Genomic DNA, 22,547 nt, shown 5'->3' on the forward strand with positions numbered 1-22,547 from the left:
TCAGCCTTCTGTCTGGTTCCTCTATTTGCATCATACAGAGAGAAACCTAGAATCGAGTCTATAACTGGGGTTTCAATCAGTATAGATGGAAGCCAGATTTTAGGAAATGAATATCGAAAGAGAGAAGAAGAGGCATCTGGGTGGCTCAGTGGGTTGGGCCTCTGCCTTTGGCTCAGGTCATGGTCTCACGGTCCTGGGATCCAGCCCCACATTAGGCTCTCTGCTCAGCAAGGAGCCTGCTTCCCTCTCTCTCTCTGCCTGCCTCTCTGCCTACTTGTGATCTCTCAATCTCTCTCTCTGTCAAATAAATAAATAAAATCTTCAAAAAAAAGAGAGAGAGAGAGAGAGAGAAGAATCTCAGGAAGGGAGGAAGAACCACTGTTAAGCACAACGGACCACTAAGTTAGGGGGACTTAACACACCCTTCATTATCCTGAAATGAAATTCAGAGATGATAAAACCAGCCTATACACATAACGTTTTTTAAATGTCAATAAAATGGCTTAACTATAAGAGAAAGAATAAGGAAAATATTTTATAACAAAATCATTTGGACTTCCGAACGTAAAAGCTGGGAGGTGATAATACTGGGAGATTACATGAAATATGTCTGTGCGGAAGCCCACCACTACAACCCAGCTGACTCACAAGCCTGTAATATCGGCAACTCACACAGCACGAGTGGTTTTGCCATTGGTTGTGTGGTTTTCTGGAATAAACAAACCCTGATGATGTCCTGAACAAGATGAAATCTAATGTTTTCTCGATTTATGCAGTAGTTGTGTTCTTAGCAAATTCAGCTTAAATTAAAACTGTGCCCCCCAAAAAGTATCATGCAGATAAAAAACATATTTTGTTCCTAGGCTTAGAAAATGATAGTCTTTCTTAAAACCTTTTTTTAAATGCTTTATTTGGGTGCCTGGGTGGCTCAGTGGGTTAAAGCCTCTGCCTTCAGCTCAGATCATGATCCCAGGATCCTGGGATCGAGTCCCGCATCGGGCTCTCTGCTCAGCAGGGAACCTGCTTTCCTTCCTCTCTGTCTGCCTGCCTCTCTGCCTACTTGTGATCTCCATCTGTCAAATAAGTAAATAAAAAATCTTTTAAAAATAAATAAATAAGATGATTTATTTATTTTAAAGAGAGAGAGAGCGCACAAGCAGGGAGCGGAGCAGAGGAAGAGAGAGAGAGAGAGAGAGAGAGAGGGAAGCAGACTCCCCACTGAGCGTGGAGGTCTATGTGGGTGGGGGAAGGCTCCAATGTGTGCCCCTGAGATCATGACCTGAGCTGAAATCAAGAGTCAGATGCCCAGCCGACTAAGCCACCCAGGTGTCCCTAGATAGTCTTTCTTTATCAAATAATTGTCTAGGTGGACTTACAGAAGTTGGTGGGTCCAGAACTGTTCCACATACCACAGGATTTCTAGTATCCTTGCCCCAGCCCACAAGGAGCTTCCCTGATCGTTGTAATAACCGCACCAGTCCCATGAACTTCAAAAACACTCCCTGAGGGCTGGCACCATATCCACTGAGAACTACTGACCCAATCAGTCAGTACAAATCTTAACAAAATCATAAATTATGGTAATCAAATAACTTCATGATCTGTCCCTTTCTTCTGGCTCCTCTGTTTCATCCTAGAAATCCTAAACCACTTTTCCTCTTTCTGTCTCTAGTTTTAATTCAGAGTCTCTTGTTAGATTATACTCTGACCACACTGAGATTCATATTTGCCAAGAATACTACACCTTTTTTCTTCATCTTTTACCCACACTTATCCTTTAATACCCAATCCATCTGTAATTTTAGTCCTGTTTCATAGAGGAGAAGACCGAGTAAATGAATGCAGGTAATTCAGCCAAGGTCAAGCCACAGCCTGAATGCAGAGGCTGATTAGAATCTAACTTTTGGGTCTGACCACTGAGTCCCTCTTCCTCCCCCTTCCCTCACAGACCCGTAACTTCATTACCCTTTTAGAGAAGGAGTACGTGGGAGCAGGTAAAACCTCAATGGCTGTTTTGCTCACTCCTCTAGGAAGAAATCAGCTGTGGAGGAGGGGACTCCCCAGTGGGTTCCCATTCATCCAAGCTCTCGCCCTCCCTCCCTCCCTCATTTGCGTGATTCATTGCAACCTAGCTCTCAGGGAACTGCTAGCCACCGCCAAGCCACCGCCAGGGCTGCTGCCCCATTGAGAGCAAGTCTGTCCATGAACCTGCTCGAGTGTTCCAGCAGCTGATGAACACGCCGGGACTTGACAGAGCAGGGTCAGGCCACAGACTCATTCAGCCAGGGGACGAGCCATGCACCGTGCTTCCTGTCTCCCTCCTCTGCAGAGAGGTGGCAGGCAGTGCAATAAAAAAGTAATGATGTGGAAGAGAGCATGCTGTTGCCTTCCAGGGGTCAAGTCAGTACAATTTGTGCAAGGTCCTGACATTTTCACTCTTTTTAGTCTAGGAATCCTGGACTAAAAAAATACAGTGTCCAAAAAAAAAGACAAGAAGAACAAGAAGAAGGAAAGGCACAAACAAACTGGGGTCCCTTGAAACACTTTAAAATAGATCCTATGTGAACCGTCCCAATAGATCACGAAGATTGCTTTTCAGAGCGAGAGAGGCAGTTTGTGGGAACTGCCACACTGTGCCACCTTTGTGAGTGACAAGGGACCTGCTCTTCTTAATCACTGTGGGCCATTCTCCCGAGCAGCCATATATCAGCTTTCACTCTTGGAAAGCCGTTTTCTAATGGGGCAGGTGGGTTCTTGCTTATTCTGATAAAGAGACCTATCGGTTCATGAAGCGATTCCAAGGATTTATTCAGTGTTTTCAGGAGGAGAAGGGCACAGTGCTCCCTTGGGAACACACATCAGGCCGTAGGTAAAGATGATGGCAGTTTATAAAAACATTTTCAAAGCTTCCAAATGACTGATGTATTCCTGAGGGCTCTGCCAATGCTAAGTGGAACTTTGCGGTCTCCAAACTGTCATGACTGAGGCTGGGACCTTCTTGGATACAAAAATGAGTCTTTTAAAGGCCCGACTAAAGGGCTTATTCAGATGATATTATCATCACCTAGATGTAGTCCAGCGTCAGAATGCCAAGAGAACATGCTACTTGCAACATGAAGGAAGTTAAATAATCTCTTGTTTCCATAGCCATATACACGCCTGCTTTGTGAGGTTATCGGGAGGATTTTATCAGTTACAAATGGCTGATGTGTAGAGGACGCCACGCTATGAGGGAAGCTGAGACACCATTAGAGGCTGACGTGGGGCAGACAGGATAGAAATATGGCTCTAGACATTTTCATTTGAGAGTTATAAAGAAACCTTGCCTACCCCCGCATCTCCCAAGTTGGCGCTGTCATTATCATTGATATTGTTAATAGCTTACACTTGCTTACTGACTTCTAGTTTACAAAGCCCTCGTTTTAATCTTACTTAAACTCACCCTAAAATTCTACGAAGTTGTCTCCTATGATACTGATAGCTAAAAATCTCCAGTCTTTAAATTAAGGCATCTGTTTCTAAAATCCCCCTTTTTAAATTTTCGGTAAGACCACAACTGGTGGAAATTCAACATTGGCTGCAAAGGAGGCACATTAGGATCAAGATTTATTTCTCTGTTTACTATGCTCGTGCTCACCCTATAAAAGAAATGGAACTGAGATTGTTTTTTTTTAATCCGATAGGGAATGTTGCAAGGGCAATGATCTTAGAATAACACAGTCTTATTTTTAGAAGCGAACATTATGTTTTTAGGCTAAAGATTTATTGCATTCATTCATTCAACAAATACTCGTCGAACACCCATGCCAGGCACTTTGCCAGGCAGCAGGGACACAGTGGCCAACATTTTTGTTCAAATACCCACAGTATATCGAACCATTCTACTAAACCAGACAGAAAAAAGAAAGCTAAGAAAAATAAGGTCAGGCTGTTTTAAAGATATTGAAAATAATCCTAATCAGCAGGATCTAGTGATCAATGAGACAGTTCAACAGAAGGATGAGATGCGTAAAGTGTTACCCTAATAGGTATATGAAGATGCATTTTTGAAAAATTGTGATAATTAAAGAATTTGAAATAAAATGGCAGGGATAGAGGAGGGGAACGTTAGAAAAGAACGTATGTTGGTGCCATTCTAGTCCTCTCTCCTCTCCCTCCCATCCCCGACCCAGCCAGCCAATCCTTGTTCTGACGAGCATCCCTCACTGGTCTCTTGACCTCAAATCTGAGGAACACATTGAACCAACTCTTGCCAGCCTAGTTAATCACACTGAACATGTGCAATATGGTTGTCCTTGGGAAAGAGTGATCTACCAAATCAGACAAGACCTGAAGATCTGTGGCTAGCATATCCACTGTCAGATCCTGATCTTTTTTGACTTCTTGGCTGTAAAGCTTATTAGGGACCATATATAGTATTTTTCAAGGTCATCCTACATGTGAGACTTGAAGGTTTATGTCAATCACCCTAAGATTGTGCCAAGTGATAATCTTTAGAAGGGCTCTCGGCTTCAGAACCTCCTGGACCATGTTGGACCCAAAAAGCATGTTTACAAATATTATTGACATCCCATTACCTCTAGTTTAAAGGGGAATTAGAGACAGATATTGAGCCTTGGATCCAATCCGGGACCTGTCACTCAATAGCCTTGTGGTCTCAGGCAGATTATTTCAACTAGCCAGGCCTCAGTTCCCTCATCTGTAAAGCAGGGAATTCCCTGCTACCCTCATAAGATCATTGTGAAGATTAAACAGGGTGATACTTGGGAGAGTGCTTTCACCAGAACTTGGCATTCAGGAGTTTGCCAGCCATGCATCTGGTACCCTATCCTTTGACAACCCCTCCAGAGAGAAACTGGTTCTCTACGCCGCTACTTCCTAACAACCAGGCTGGTGATCTGAGACCCCCCCCCCCACCTCCACTCATCCACAAGAACATAGTCACCTGCCCCCAAAAGCAGACAACGCATAGGCTGGTCAGTAACCATGGCTCAAAAACAAACAACTTAGCAAGTTGGGCTTCTGAAATTCTTTTCTTTGGAACTTAGACTTAGAAAAAGGGAAGGATGAAATAGTTAACAATGAGGAAGGCAAAAGGTAAATGGAAGCTAAATGTCTCGGTGGTGTGGCAAACCAAAATTATGGGTGGACATAATTTACAAGCAAGCAGAAAATGCATAGAGTGGGGACCAAGAACAGCTAGAGAAAGAGGAGAACAAAGCAGACCTGCAAAGAGAAGAGGAAACATTTGAAGAAAGGACACAAACTTCTCTTGGTTTTCAAGCTTTCTGATTGTTTCTGTTCTATGGGAATCCTTAAGAAGAGCCCCCTTTTTATTGAGATAACTTGGGTGGGACAAGAGAGATCCTTGATAAATGTTCGTTCCCTTATCTTACTTACTTATCTTTTTGGTGATTTGTCCCTTCAATCATTCATGCATCCATTCATTAATTTATTAAGTTAATTAGTTCTTGACCACCTTCTCTGTGCTAGGTATATCCTATCCCCATCTTTGTACTAACAGCTTAACTTGTATCTTGCTAGAACAATAGATTGTATTTAGGCATCAGAGATGGAGATGAGAAACACAGAGGAGTGATGAGTGACCTAATGGTGAGGGTGATATTTGGTGAATTAGTGGAAAGCTCGTTGGACTGCTCATGGAAGGGGCTGCCCTCTCTAATTCTGAGCAGCTCAGTCCAGCTAGCTCCAGCCATCAGCCCAGAGCCCAGAGTAAAGAACCAGGCTAACATCTGAAAGTGTTTCTTTCATGCCCCTCCCAACTTACCCAACCTCTGAGGGCACAGGGAGGGACCTTCACAACATCTCCCCTTGATCCTGCCCTCTGTGGCTCACAACATGTGTTTCTTTTTCCCCTGATCATTCCTAAGACTTTCTCATATCCCGTCATCTGTCACAGGGATGTTGACAGCTCAGAGCAAACCAGCTTTAATTCTATGGATTATTTCCCTCTGTCAGCTTAAGGGGGAAAAAAAAGGAGAAAACGAAGTCTGCTCTCCTTGAAGGAGGGTAATGAACCAGAGACATAAAGAGACCGTGTCAGAGACCTTGGGGCCATCAGCTTGTCTGAAGAGTTCTGTGAGCTCGGATTCACATTAGTGTCCAAATGTTAAACAAACAAACAGATGGGTGGTCTCGTGGATGTTTACTAGTTTCACAGCTCAGCATTGGCTGTGTTTAAAAGCACTGCTGCTGAGAACGGAGTCTACATCGTGCTTCTACCCGGCACAAGCCTGGAATCAGCCCGTCCAGGGCAGGGACGCCAACCTGGTTCTTCCATTAGGGAAGGGGAGTGGGTAGCCTGTTTTCAGTATTTCCAAAGCCCAACAGATATAAGAAGACTGACGAGCTGCCAAAGCATCCCGCCTCTTCACGTTGCGCTGGGATGACATCAACTCAGGCTGGTCATATTTGTCACTAGCCGCAACCAGTAACCTGACTCGGCAATCAGGGGCCTCTCTGCTTCATGCCAGATAGGCAATAAATTAATTGTTTCATTAAACACAGATCCTATGCTGGATAGGTGAGGATCTTTCAGATAACAGGATGGAGACCATGAAAGGTGATATTGGTGGGGAAACAGATGGAAATATTCCACCAAGACTTTCTTGGTAGAGCGTTTCCGCTTTCCTGCATTCAGGCTGTGAAAAGTACCCTCAAGGGGTAACAGTGGAAAACTCAGTGGAAACACTCAGACCTCCCTGTAGGGGAAGAAGGAGATGAATGGTCCAGACTTCCACCTTCCAGCATGCTCCAAAAGGTGCAGTTGGGGCTCCATCAAGGCCGGGCTGGGTCCCAGGGAGACTGCGGGCAGGATGAAACTTCTTCGAGAAGAAAGAGGATGAAGAAGGGAATGTTGTCAGTAGGGAAATTGATTCCTGGCTGGCCACCGAGTGTTAAAATCCCCGGCTGGATTCTGCCTCACATTTGTTTCATGCTTCTTGCTGATGGAACCTTCCCTAACCCTCAACAGGAGACCATTTCCAACTGGTCCCGAGGTGGAGGGAGCCTTCCAGACGGTAGATGGCAGCACAAGCCTGCGTTTGACGCAAAGGCTCTCCTTTAGGGCAGCTGCCTTCCTCCCACCCCACCGGGGGAGGTTTTTATTCCCCTAGAATTTTAACCAATTGTGTTACATCTTTTGTGTCCAAAAGGACAGAAATAGGTTTCCTCTTGCTCTGCGATTGATTTTAAGTTTGCTTTTGTTCTAGCTCTGCTAAAAGAAAAAAAAAGGAAAAAAAAAAAAAAAGGAAAGAGCTCTGTTTCAAGGGTTGACCTGCTTGAGACTCCCATTAAGTGGGCCAAATAATTATACCCCGAAGATAGACCTGTTCTCTGAAAACTACTCAGGGGCAATTCTGGGGCTAGTTAACCTGCTGACATGCCCCTGGGGAGCAGTCGTCTGCCCTGGGGATGTTTTGGGCTTCGATTCCAAATCAAATTGTTTGCTTATTGAACAAGAATCATCTGCAGTTACCATCCCCTCAGGACTGCTTGGCATATTTTAAAACGGGATAAATTTGCCCTTTGGCTTCACGGCCCCACTACTCGACTCTCAATGCCTTTTTTCAGTAATAACATCACCTCCTGAGGACAAACATCCTCAAATTCGTAATCAGTCATTTGTTTGAGAAATGAACAGTATTGCAATGTTCACGTTCCTCCTTCCCACGGCTCCCTGTGGCTTATGACGGCAGCTCCCCGGACAACGACCGGCCCTCAGCCATGGCTTTCTTCTGGCTTCCGGACAGGATGTGTGCTTGTGGCCTCACTCTTGCCACCTCTGCACGTAGTTCATGTCACTACATCCTCCAGTTCTCAAACTGTCACTTTCTTTGGTAGGTCTGTCAATTGTCAAGGTCAAGTCCAGATAAGAGACCTCCCTTAACACCCTGAACTTGAATCATTATTGTCTTCTTAACATTATGTAATCGCTACCTATTGGTGAATCAGTGCCTCCCCCCAGCTCCCCAGCCCCACAGAACAGAAGCTACTCTACCTTAGCCCAGGGCATGAAAGCGCCTCGTCAGTATTTATTGAATTAAATCATTGTAGTACTAACAACATAGTGCAACTTGTAAGCTTGTTTTTTTTTTCTTTTTAAATATATTTTAAGAAATATTTTATTTTGGTTCCCAATTTGCAGCCCTTACATTTATTCTCTTACCTTCTAATTTTTTATTCTTTTATGCAAATTTAATTACATACGTAATGTAATGCAAAGTCTGGCTTGCCTGTAATTACAAGCTTTAGGAGGATCCGCTGTGCCCTTTATCCATCTGAGGTGAATTAAGACCAATTGTGTTGTGCTGCTTGTTTTAAACAGATGCGATCTCCTTTCTCCCTGGACATCTGGCTGGTATCATCTAATTTTGCCAGTTTAAAATGATAGGCAGATTCGTCCAACCATTTAAAAAGCAATAAACTTTAAAATTGATCATAGTAAAGTAGAGAACATCGAATTTTGAGGCTCCGAACGTCCCAGTGTATGAAGTTCTCACCCTGCTTTGCCACCAGGGACAGACCAATTGTTCACCTTCCTTAATGATTGCCGTTAAAAAGAAACAGAAGGCACATCTCTGAGACGAAGCTCGCAGCCTTGGGCTCTGGGTCCTACAAGTCGAGGCGGGACAGATTACTTGGGCCTGGATCCCGAGGAGGCAGACGCTGGGATGGGAATGCTCCCAGAGAGCTCTGGTGTTTCTGTAGGGTAGACTGAGGGAGGAAGCTGACTGGCCATGAGGATGGACCAGTTAAGGGTAAATCCGGTCCGGACTGCTAGATTTGGGGACTCGGTTTAGCAGATCCTGTGTGGACTAGGACGTGGGGACCCAGAAGGTGTTTGTGGCTCAGGCCCCCCAGTGCCAGCGAGCTTCATACTTCAGCCCCTGGTGAGTGTCTCTGACAAAGGGAAGGTGAAAGGCCGGTTCTGTTCGCTGTTTGGTGTTTTCTTATTTGAGCTTGATTCTAAGCTGCATGCTGGCCGGACACACAGACTACCCTCTCATATGAAAGAACACACAGGGCGCTGCCTGTTTGCCTTCAGGTGGGTTTCAGTTGTGCTCGTAATGTCAGAAGCAGTGGGGCCATTGAAGGAGCCTTGGGAATAGACCAGTGTCCCTGCCGGCGGAGTGCACCTTGAGTGAGCACGGTGAAGGGGAGAAAAAGGAAAATTTTGCTAGCCCTGGTGTGTTGCAAGGCATCGAATTTTTCAGTTTAACAATTGTATGGTGAAATCTAAGGTATTCGAGAATCAGTGGGGTACGGCGGATGTGTTTAAACCGTGGAGAAAGGAGCCTGGGTTTGACTGTTTCTCTGCCAACTTTGTGATTCCTCGGGCAAAGCATTTAGCCTTTCAGTTTCCTTATCGGCAAAACAGATAAATATGCCTCACTTCCAAGATCATAGTAGGGTTTAAAAAATAATAAGTGTCCATGCTATAACATGGATGAATCTTGAAGGCACGGCTTAAAGTCAGTCAACAAACGGTCACAGTGTATATCATCTCTTTATTGTTATGTATCCAGAATAGGCAAATCATGGAGACACAAAGTAGATTCGCGGCTCCCAGAGGCTGAGCGGATGGAGCCAGTGGAAAGTGTTAATGGGGATGGGTTTCTTTCTGACATAATGAAAAGGCTCTAAAATTAGATAGTGATGCAAATGGCACAGTTCTGTGAAGTGTGAAGTGAATTGTACACTTTTTTAAAAATGGGCTATATTGTATGAAAATTATATCTCAGTAAGACTTTTTTAAAAGCTCTCTGCAACGTTAAGAAAAACAACATATATCAAATAATTGTGGCACATGACAGGCCCTCATAAGTGTCCTTAATTCCTCTATATTATCTGGGTTTTTAAAATTTTTTATTAAATTTTTTATTGAGGTACAATTGACCTGTCTTATCGGTTTCAGGTATGCAACGTCATGATTCAATATTTGCCCATATTGTAAAATTATCACCACAACAAATGAGGCCAGATCAATCACCTTATGTAGTTGTAATTTTGTATCCTGAAACTCAACTGAATTTATTAGTTCTGTTTTGGGGTGGGGTCTTTAAGGTCTTCTATACCTAATAACATGTCATCTGCAAATAGTGACATTTTTACATATTCACTTTGTCATCTCAAATTTGGAATGCCTTTCTTTTCTTTCTTTTTTTTTTTTTTTTAACTTATTTCCTGCCTAATTTCTCTGGCTCTGATTTTCACAACTAGGTCGAATAAAAGTGGCAGGAGTGGGTATCCTTATCTTGTTCCTCTTTTTAAAGGAAAAATTTCCAGGTTCTCCCCACTGAGTATGATGTTAGCTGTGGGTTTCTTGTATATGATCTTCTTAATGTTGAGTTATGTCCCCTATGTACCCACCTTGTTGAGAGTTTTTATTATAAATGGATGTTGAAGAACTTTCTTTTTCATATAACCATGGATCTAGTCTGTTATTTTTTGAGCCTTTTCATTCACTCGAGTTTCAATATATTGTTTTCAATTGGGGGGAATTATAATTAGAAAATATGGAGAATTGTGTAAATCACTAAATCATTGGAACATGTCATGGTTATCATCTGTATTATGGTCTTCTGTGGGGGAAGAATTGTCTGAGTATCATAGCTTATAGGATCAAGTTTAAATACTCTTCTTGGCCATTGAGTTATTCTAGAATCTGGGCTTATTTTACATCCCACCTTTCTTGCCCAGTTGGTACTCTGCTTCCCCATCAGGTATGTCACTCACTTTTCTAGAGTTATGCCAGTCTCCTCTCGCTTCTGTGTCTTATTCTGACCCTGGTATGACAGCCCTCGTATCTCTCTGTTCATGCAGTTCCCACTCAGCCTCACAAACATGCTCAAGTCCTCTCTCTGTTAAGAAGTTTCTCCCCACCATTGAAACCCACACCAATTCCCCATTTCTGAAAGCCTACCCCTGAGGATCTGTATCCAGTGACCATGACTTCTGAAATCAAAATCCCAACTAGGTTAAAATGGACAGTGCTAGGAAAACAGGCGTTATGCTAACTGAAAGAATAAACTGTACATTCTGGTTTTTTCTCTAATTATTTCTGGTTTATAAGTATATTCTCTCCAACCAAAACACGAGCTGTTCAAAGAAAGGTTATGTCCTATGTCTCTGATATCTTGCAAAGTTCCTGATATGATCCTAGGCATACAGTAAAGACTTCATAAGTCGATTTGTATGGAATAGACCACTCCATTAACTGACTGATTCAGAAGGCAAAATTACCACCAAGCAATCTATTATTTCACCTTTTCTTAGTCTCAGGCTTATCACAAGAGTGGGACCTAAGAATCTAAGAAGTCCCAGGCCTCCCTCTCTCTTCCTGAAACCAGGAGGACATCGGGCTAGCACGTGACAGGGATTCGGTGTTTCCCTGAGGACAACGCTCAAAGCAAGGAACAAACTACACTGGCTTCTGGGGCTCCAGACCAGACAGCCTCTAAGGATACCTTTCCCCATCCCTGCCCCATCTCCTGTATAGGTGCACGTGAGAGTCTGCAAAACCCTGTCTGACTTCGGCATTGGCCAAACAACCCTGCCGGTTAGTGGGATAGTCACTTAATTCTGCTCCATTTCCTGATCATTCAACCAAAGGAAGATGTAAAGTGCTATGGCTGTGTCTCTAGATGGCTCACACATTAAAAACCAGAAGGTTTTCTGCAGTTTCCAAAGCAAAACCAGAAAAACTGAAAGATGACTGATAGGGTGAATACATTTATTGGCATTAGGACATTGTCATTTTATTGCTGGTATCAGAGTGACATCATCTTTCATAAAGGCACCGTAAGTGCCTTTGAATGTCATAAAAGGTGAAATTCATTCTCCTAGAAATTGAAGAGAACATTGCAAAGCTTTAGTCAAAAGGGGACTAAACGACACAGATGATAAAATGTACTGGCTTTAAACTTCTGTCCATAAACCAGGAGTGAAACTACAGAGAATTAGGCTCGAGATGAAGACTGTAATATCCTCAAATTAGTTTAGGCATTCCTCTAATCTCATTTTTTTCATGGTGTAGAACTATTCATTGGGAAATCTGTTTTCCTTCATTGGCCAATATTTCAGCTGCCTGCTGCCCAAGTGAAAATACTAAACGGGGGAGGGCAGGAAGATGCGAATGGAAATAAACCTTATTGGAGATGGCAGAAGCAACTCACTTCACACTAAGGCACACAAGACCAAAGATAGAAAGCAACCAGTGTGTAAAAAGTCCTTTGCTCAAAATATTTCGGCTCTCGTTGGCTAAACTGTCAGAAATTCTTAAAGCTTAAATCCTAGAATCCATCACACATAAATTCCTTTTTCAACCAGCTGAAATGATAAATTCTGGACCAGGGTTTAGAAATTCCTTGCTATTATATTATACATCAAAGTTTTTCCCTGCCCTCCTCCCCAACTTGAACCCCACTAGAAATTCCTTCAGCCAAGAGCCTTGGAAAACCTTTACATTATTAATTTTTCCATGGATTCATTGTGTTTTGGAAGCCTCACAAGAAGCTGAGCGCAGAGTTTGAGGGCAATAAAACAGGACAAATGGCAAGCCTTTCAGTTTGGCAATGCGGGACAGAGCATGCATCTGTGCATTCCTATCTGTGCAGCTGGAAACTTCTCAGATCTAGTCCTCTCTTTATGTTACTCCGGCAAATGGTCCTTTAGTTACTCTATGGGAGAAAGCCTTTAAGGAGAAAGGCAACATTACATGCCAGTGATTTCCAGTCTCCATGTGTGTATAGCTAGTACTTGGAAGTCTTGCTAAATGCATGGTGTGATTTAGCAGGTCTGTGTCTAGGACCCGAGATGCTGCCCTTCCAATAAGCTCTTAGAGAACGCCGATGATGATGGTTCATGGCCCATACCTTGAAATGAAAGGGATTAGCTCGCGTTCTGTACCAGCCTGGGATTCCTGCAATGTAGTCCATGTTTGCATTTGACTTTATTAAAATAAATTTGAGATTAGTCCAGTTCACCATGTTGGAAAATATAAAATCCAGTTCATTTCCATTCAGGGCCAGTATTTACAAGGAAGTAAAATAGGTATTAATTAATCTAGGGAACGAGGTTGGTGGGTGAAGAAGAAGCCTTTGCTCTTTTACTTAACGCTTTTTCATTCTCTCTTCCCAACTGTATATTTTGCTTCCTTGTTTAAAGGAGCCAGTGCCAATTTTATCTTGCAGTTTTATTAAAAAACACATCTTAGCTAAGTAAAAATCAGTCCCAGAAATGTCATTGGAGCCCATGTGCATCAGGCACAAGGATTAGAGAGGGCAGAGCTTTGCATGGCCTGTTTTATTCTGCTCACCCAAAAAGAATCTCGTGTTCAATTCCAACGCAGATGTCATTTGGGGTGATATTTTATAGAAATTCCAGTAATTAAACTCACTAAACTATGACCAGCTGCTGTTAACCCTCCTGTTAGGTCACAAATTGCTTCCTTCTCTTGTATGAGATGATATGTAAGAGTTCCTCGGTTCTGAATTAGTTACAAGCTCTCAGGAAAATGACCTCCAAAGGCACGAGCTCAGCATGCAGAGTGACCAGGAAGGGAACTGTGCGCATCTGTGTGTGTACAGTCCATGGGCATAGACACGTACACAGGCTACATGAGATTAAAACACAAAAACAAAAAACAGTAAAGCCTGAATTTCAGATATTGGTGCAGGAATGTTAACATCATTACCCGAAGGAAGCATCTTCCCCAGGGGAGAATAAGAAAGTAGTTTCCGAAAGGTCCAGAGAAAGTCAGAAGAAATCCAAAATCCATTAAAAAAAAAAAAAGTGGCATTGAGGACTCTGCCCTTGGCATCCCAGACAACACTTAAAAATTACAAGTATTTACTAAGTACCACCATATGCATACCAGTCATACACGTATAGAAGAGCCAAAAGCTTAGTAAAAATTAATGTATTCATTCAGCTGATACTTACTGATGCCTTCCCCTAGGAATATACCCATCACTAGCAAGGGACCTCTTGGGTAGGAAACAGCGTTTAAGGCTCAACAATGTCTCTTCTGTCCTTGGAGATGAAAGCTTGGGGGACAGGTGAGTTATAGACAGTTCCATTATGTGCCTGTATAAGATGCGGCCACCTTCAGTGGGACTCCAGGTGTCCAAAGAGATTCGTGAGTCAAGTGGAACTTGCATTTCACAGAATGTGTAAAAGAAAGAAGTAGCAGAGCCGATAAGAAATATGTGCCCCACTGGGATGTTTTCATCCACTAAAGACAAAAATTTTTTAAAAAAATGCATATACATGAGATACATATATATGCATACATACATACATACGTATCTATCTGTATCTCACAGGTTGTTGTTGTTTTTTTTAATCTTCACTTGATGCTTTGAGATCCGAGTCAGAAGTGAGATTCTCCATGAGTATTTCTGGATCACTCCCCCAAATCTCTCCTGTCTTTGAACTTCTAGTATGTCTATCTTTTATTTAGCCAGCACAGCCGTCCCTTTATCAGTGGCCGTTTCATACTTGACAGCCACACGTGAAGGTCTTGAAGGCCAGGAATGATTTTTACAGATTTTATTTATTTACTTGACAGAGAGAGAAAGAGATCACAAGTAGGCAGAGGAGGCGGGGGAGCTGGATCCCCACCACCAGGAATGATTTTTAATGCTTCTTTGGAGACGCCTACCACATAAGGGGTATCTTTTAGATTACCCTAAAGACCCTTTTAAATTACTGCTGTCTTTTAGATTACAGTCATCTTATTAGTTGTACAGGGAAATTGTCTCAAAGCATACAGAAAATGCAAAAAGAAAATAACCAGATCACTTGAGACAAAGTAGCTTAAGGATGGGAAGGGTGTTGGGCACCAGGCACCATTCTCCAAAAGGAATGATAACGTAACTTCCCCTTTGTGTAATACAGTCCTACTAATAAACTCATTGCAAGTTTAAATTCATACACCTTTTAACACTTCCAGTTCTGGGAATTTTTTTCTATAGTTATGTCCATGTATGCAATGATCTATAGACAAAGATATTCATTGCAGCATTGTTTTTGGTAACAAAATACTGAATATGTGCATTAGTCTAGGAACGATTAAATAAGCTCTGACACGTTCATCCAATAAAGGATGATGCAATCAAGAAAAAGAAGGAAATAAGCTCCGAGACACACTGTTAGGCTGAAAAGAAATCAAGGTACATAGCTGTAGATATCACTGATACATTTCAAAAGGAATGTATACACACATAGCCCATTATACTCGCACCTAATCTCTTAAAAGATATACAGTAGCAGCTTCTGAGTGGCTCTCAGGTCTTGACCTCAGGGTCCTGGGATTGAGCCTCATGTGGGGCTCTGAGATCAGTGGGGAGTCTCTCTCCCTCTCCCTCTGCCTCTCTTCCCCTTGAAATAAATAAATAAAAAGCTTTTTTAAAAAAATAGAAGATATACAATAAGCTAGACACAATAATTGCCTCTCATAAGGGAAATTTAGGAGTTAGAAGAGAGCTGCAAATGATCATGTAGATCATTCTTAGTAGTTTGCATGGTTTTTACCCTATGTCTACATTGGTTTTTAAGATGAGTTTTATAGAATTACTGCTCAGGAGACTAGAACATCGTTTGAGTACAAATATTCGTGCAACACGCCAGTCGTCATTTCCTCATTCGGCCTCAAGATGGCAGTCTAGTTCTTCCATACTTTCATCACTCCTGTGACACTCTAATTTGCATTTGCTGTGAATGCTCAGACTTCATCTGCAACGTCTGAGTCCACAGTGAATTCAATTATTAAGGAGCTTCTTCCCCAGAAGGAAGACTTTGATTTTATTATATTTAATCCACCTGATCTTTTTCTTTTCTTTCTCTCTCTTTTAAACTCTTGTCGACACACTTCTGCCTCCCCCACCACGGAATGCGCAAGCGAAAGTGGAGTTTTCCCCTTTTCCAGCTGTCTGGGTGGTCAGTTCCCGGGCTGTTCCCACAGCTAGGGAATACCATCTAAACACCCACCTGAGATGTATGTGCCTTGTTTTCTCATTATTCCAAGTGGTGTTTTTATTTGTATTCTCTTCTTAGCCCCATTCCTTTAGTTCTGCATATTCCATTATACCCATTATGGTATTTTTTTCCCCCAATAGAATATTTTCCTCCAACAAAATCTTGTGTGAATAGCCCTAGGGCCAACAAGGGCTTTTCTGGGTTAGGGGGTCGGGGGGAGATGCTGACCCACCCGCATGCTTTTTCTCCCCGTTGCTCTCCTGCCCCTTACTCTGCACTCTTTCCCCAACCCACCTTGTGGACAATTTTGAAGTGTCGCCAGTGGGTGCCTACATTTCCACAATAAAGTTTGAAAGTCCCTGTCTAGAGCAAGGAAACCCAGCAGTAAGGGAAACTCAAGCCCAAGTCAAAGAAGGAAGGAAGGAGGGGAAGGGAAGAGAAAGAGGCAAAACATGATGGTGAGCTAGGAGAAAATGTAGCTCCAGGATTCAAGTCTTCTAGTCTGAGCTACAGAGAATGCCTGAACACATTTTGTGCACCAGCCTTCCAGGAAAGCTGCAGCACATTAGTTGAAGGATAGCTAAACAGATTTCTGCCTGCCAAAAACCTATTATGTTTTAAAAGGGAGAATAAAGGGGATTTTAATTTTTTTATGATTCTAAGAAAATATGTTATCAAAGAATTATTTTCTTGACATGAAAAAATTTCTCTTTCTTTCAATTGACGTGCTAGAAATCTCTGTAACTGTTGATAGGCTTTCCTTCTCCAGTCCCAGGCAAGATTAAGACGGCCATGGGGTCTAGCTTTTCAGTGGACAGCCCCCTTCTGAGGTAGAAATATTTAGCAGAAAGCACCAGAGCCTTGGAAGCCAGCTACGCTCAAATTTCAGTTTGCCCATGAGCTTGGTATCCTATAGTCACATTGAGCCTCAGTTCCTCCCTTATAAAATGAGGCTGGTGTTTGGAGACAGCTTGATGTAGAAGTCAGGGGATAGAGTCTGCAATCCAATCCCAGGTCCAGCACTTTCTAGGTGCGTTGTGTTGGGTAAGTCTTAACCAGCCTATGCCTCAGTTTCCCCATCTGCAAAGTAAGGCAAATACTAGTACCTACCCCAAAGGATGGTTAAAAAATTCAATGAGGCTATCTTTGTAAAGGACTTAAAAAGGTAATATTAAGGAATAACACGGAGGAGATTGGGAGATGGAGAGAAGTGAGTTGGGGGAAATCGGTGGGGGAGACAAACCATGGGAGAAAGTGAGAAGCAAATTTAGGGTTTGGGAGGGGTGGGGGTGGAGGGTTGGGTGAGCCTGGTGGTGGGTATTAAGGAGGGCACGGACTGCATGGAGCACAGGGCGTGGTGCATAAACAATGAATTTTGGAACACTGAAAAAAATTGAAATTTTTTTAAAAAGGTAATGTTAAATATCTTAAGTTTTTGTTAAATATCAATGCATGGTAGCATTATGTAGTGATATTTAAATTATACTAAAAGTAATTAGAAGAATAAGTAGATCCTGTGGATCAAGACTGGGTATGAGGAGTATGACAAGTGTATAGTTCTCATCTTAAGTCCTTCTGTCCTCTATAATGTGACATTTTTATTGTTATTCATGGCATGCATTACTTTGATATTTTTAAAATAGTTTTAAAGATTAAATTCACAGTACTAGATATGATATAAAAGATTAAATTCACAGTACTGGATATGATATATTGGTTAAGTTACTTAATCCTCCTGAATGCGTTCCTTTTCCCATAAAATTAAAACAATATCCTCATTCATGGCTTGGTCCCTTCTTATCTTTATTTCTGGAAGGGAACAGAGAGGACAACTAGGGATGTGCCCTTGGAAAGTAATGTAATCTTTCTCACTGTATTTTCATCAGGATGGCACCAGGTCTCTGAAGTTCTTTTCAGCAACAAAGCCAAAGCCTGATACGTTGTTACCTTTTTTAGCTAAGAAAAATACAATGTATTATCTTGCAGATCTGTAGGCTTGAAGTCAACACAGGTCTCCCCCAGCGTCTAACACCAAGCCCATGGCAGAGCTATGCTTATTTCTGGAAGCCCTGGGGGAGAATTCATTTCTTGCCTTTTCCTCCTTCCAGAGGCTGCCCTCATTTCTTGCTTCTGACTTTCTTACATCTTCATAGCTGGTGAAAGCCCGTCCAGTCCTTTGACCTCATCTCGGTCTGGCCTCCTCTTTGACTTGTTCTTTCTTGGTCTTTAAACAACACCCCCCCCACACACAACCTACACACACTTTATTTTGATGGAGGTGAAAGTCACATAATATGAAATTAACCATCTTAAAGCGAACAGTGTGGTCGGATCTGGTGATTCACAATGTTGTGCGTTCACCACTACTTTCTAGTCCCAGACATTTCAGCTTCCTGAAAGGAAATCCCATGCGAAATAAATAGCCACTCCCCATGCATGCCTCTCCCTACCCTGTGTCAACCATGAGTCTGGTTTCTGTGTCTATGGATTTACCTATTCTGGTTATTGCATATAAATGAAATCCTATAGTATGTGACCTTTTGTGTCTGGCTTCTTTCACTGAATGGTTTTGAGGTTCATCCGTAGTTGAACATGGATCTGCACTTAACTCCTTTTTGAGGTTAAATAATATTCCTGTACATGATAGAACACAGCTAGTTTCCACCCAGAAATGTCTGGGCTCTTCCCACCTTCAGCTACTGGGACTAGCAAGGTTATGGATGTGTTTGTGCATGTATTTGAACGCCTGTTTTTAATTTTCTTTTCTTTAGATAAATACCAAGCAGTGGAGTTGTTGGGTTGCACCATAATTCTACTTTTAATTTTTTTAAGAAACCACCAAACCATTTCCCACAGCAGCTGAGCCAAGTTACGCCTGATTTTCGAACATCAAGAACTACAGTCCCTGCCTTTCATGTAGCCCCTTTCTGCTAGTATCTCCCAGGATCACAGGGGCTCCTCAGGCATTTCCTAACACAGAAAACCCAACTAAAGAACATCCTACATTTGCAAAACTGCCAGAAACTCCTAGGAGATTGACAAGACTTTCTAAGGAGATGAAGACCTTTAGAAGCTCTGCTACAGAGTTGCTCTGTAACAGACACATGCCCAAAATATGTTAGGTGTTTTGAAAGTGTGGGAAATAGTGTAAGGTCAGATGAGCCAGCTGGCTTTGAGAAGTTGAAAAGCAAAACAATGACAATTTCACAGTCTTCATCAAGTATTTCCTTACATCAGACCTCTTATTCATTTAGCAAAAACGTGTTAACTGCCTGCAATTTACGTAGCATTGTACATGGATTAAATAGCATGATCCCTGTTACCAGAGAACTCATGATGTAGATAGGAAAACAGATGGCAAGCAGATAATTATGTGTGAATGTGACAAGTGCTAAGAACAGGGTATGGACAAAGTGTAATGGGGGGGGGGTGCAGATGGAGAAGTTTATCATGCCGAAGAAGCTGAAAAAAGTCTTGGCAGAAAAAGAGATTTTCAGCCTGACCATAAACCAGGTGTAGGAATGTGGTCTTCAGACCTGGGCTGAGGCGTAGGTACTAAGATCAAAGACTTGAGACTTATAATGTTGCAGGATATAGTCAGGGATTCCTGAATTAATTAAGTGTATCTAGAAGTAATACGTGTGTGGAGGGGACTATGAGAGGGTGAAACGTAAAGAGAATGTTTTTCTTATTACCAGCCAGCCCATGGCCCTCCCCCCCGGAAAGCAGCCACTCCAGACAGTGGGAGTCTTCTGGGGTATCTGTAGCCAACCCAGGCTTAGCTTTGCACATGTAGGAACATATGACCTCCTTCTGGGGCCATCATTAGGAGATTCAAGACCTCAGAATGGTATTTCTCTGAATTTCTAAATGCATTTGTCAGAATCCCAGGAAGCTCCATAGTCAAATAATAAATATTTAAGCTTTGGAATTAAACAGGCTGGGGTGACTGCTATTTTGAAGTGTCTGTTTTCTTACTTGTAAAATGGGAATCATGAGAATATTTGTCTTGTAATGTTTTGAGGGGATTAAATGACCAAAATGTGCATACAGTTCTTCATATAGTACCAAGCACTTGGTAAGCATTGAATGTGGCCTAATGTTATTCTTAATAAGAAGCTTTAGTGATTTGGTACCTGAGGAAAACTACGTAATTCAACTTTCTCTGGGTCAGTTATGGCCTCAAAAGTTTCATCAATGAAATCCTGAGAAGATCTGGGGGTTTTCTTAGGAAGCTTAAGAAGAAAAATCTATGATTTGGGGTTCTTTGTAGAGACCTAAATAGATTGCTTCTCGTGAGGGTTTTCTAAGAAGTAGTCTCAGCTGAGAAAGCAGACATCACTGGGATGATATTTCCTATATTTCTTGGGCATTTCCCTGAAAAAAAAGGTGAAGGGTGACTAAGGGAGAGAGCTCGAGCTGTTTAATAACAGTAGTTTCCTATTGGCTGACAGAATTTCAAGTATATCATTAGTGTCTGCTATTCAAATCCTTGCAAGTTTTTAGACTTCTGCCTTGCAGACCATCTAAATAACCCAGCAAAAGAAAAACCTGCCTTGATGACACTCTAGTCTCAGGTGAATTTACATTTTACAAAGTGGAGATTATTCTGACACAGTTTAAAGGCTTTTCTTCGAAATCTGTCACACAGAGCAACTGTGTCCAGGCAGAAGTTTATTCCTTCCACTATGACAAAGAAGGAGACACACCAAAGAGATTCACTTGACTTCACTCAAAAAAGAACTGGTAAGAACCTTGGAAATATTACCAAATTTACACAAAGAGAAATATGGGGAGGCAACGTAAACAGACCATGGTCATATATGGGATGTAGGAAATATGCCCAGACAATAATTAACTATAAATCTGGAAGAGCAGAAAATACTGTGTGTGTGAATGTATGTATGTATGTGTGTGTATTTATTTATTTATACATATATAATTTTTTAATATGAAAAGCATCTTTTCCTAATGAAAGATTTTTTTGATTTTTGTTTTGTTTGTTTTAATGAAAGCAAGAAATGCCCACCACCCTGGCAGTGTGTGACTAATTTGCCTAAACTTATCAGCCGTTAGTAATTCATGGATGTATAACTGTATCTCCTCTGATAAACCAATGAACAACTCAGAATCACTTCTTCATTTGCTCTATGGCTGTTTCTAGGCTATTCTTAGGACTCTAATCTACAGGCAATGTGCTCTGAAAATGTCTCAGATTTGCCCCTAGTGAATGCTGCATTTTCAACACACTTACAAGTGAGGCATGAGGACTTCAGTTTAAAAATCAAACAAACCTGGCCGCCTTTTGGAACTTCCATACTTGAAATCTTGCCATTATATTTGGAAAATCACCCACTTCATCTTTTTTTTAATAGTTGGCTTCTAACCGACTGCTCAAAGAGTGCATTTTTCTTCAATGTCAAATACTCTGACATTGGCTTGGGTCATTTTGAATCTGTTCACCGTGTTAGATGACTCCAAACAAACAAGAAAACGTTGTACAGAAGGAAGACTATGTGTTAAAATTGGTTTTCTGTTCAATTCCGATAATTTACTTGTTTATAATTATCTTTCTATTACACTGGCCATTTGTCTTGAGGTGAGAGACACTGAGCCTCATTAGCCATCACAGCAAGCAAAGGGAACGTAGAACTATTGATCCACTAGCAAAGCGCCTGGGGAGTGTGGGGGTGTTATAATTATGGGTTGATGAATTAAAAAGCTTTCACTGTAGTTTTCAAAGCAAGTCAAAATTATCTAAACAAAATATTTTCTGTGGTTGTTTTTTTTTTTTTTTTAGATTTGCTCTGATGTCCTAACCTTAAAGATTTATCCCTGAAACTAAATTTCTGATTATACTGTAATTCTCTTTTTTAAAAAATAAATAAAAATAGTCTGTGCCTTAGAAGCTCTGAAATCCCACAAGAGGAAGGTGACTAGGTTACCGGAATAGAATGTTGAATTTCCTATGACAATTGCAAGGGCCTGACTACCACCGTGTAACCAACAGAAAGGTTCACAATAGTTAAAGTAATTAAGTCATTGGAATAGCACTATCTGTGAATAAATGGGGAAAAAAAAAAAGCTAGTAATCCTGGCAGAGCCAAAACACCTTACCTTGGAACATGGATAAGCTCAGCCCTCTGGGCAATGGACACCAACCCCATTTAGAAAATGGTGAAAACAGCAATTTCGCCCTTACTTGGTCTTGCTGTGTCGTGTCTCTTTCAATGAATGCATTTTCCCACAACATTGATTTCTTTTTGCAGGAGGTTATGGGGGCTAAGATAAAACAATAGTGACAGTATTTTCTCACTAGGAAGCAATATGTCACTAGGGCGGATGAAAATTAGTCCTGATTATCTTTCTGGTAAGTTGAGGCTATCTCAACTTGTACTTAACTACATCCTACACTATTATTTTAGACAAAGTTATCAGTAATTGGATAACCTTTATCTATTAATTATTTTTTTCTTTATTCTATATTCTATATTTTATTTCATATAGAATTTTCTTTATATGTCTATGACTACATATACCTATAT

This window comes from Martes martes, assembly GCF_963455335.1.
Source record: "Martes martes genome assembly, chromosome: 4".
Classification (NCBI taxonomy): Eukaryota; Metazoa; Chordata; class Mammalia; order Carnivora; family Mustelidae; genus Martes; species Martes martes.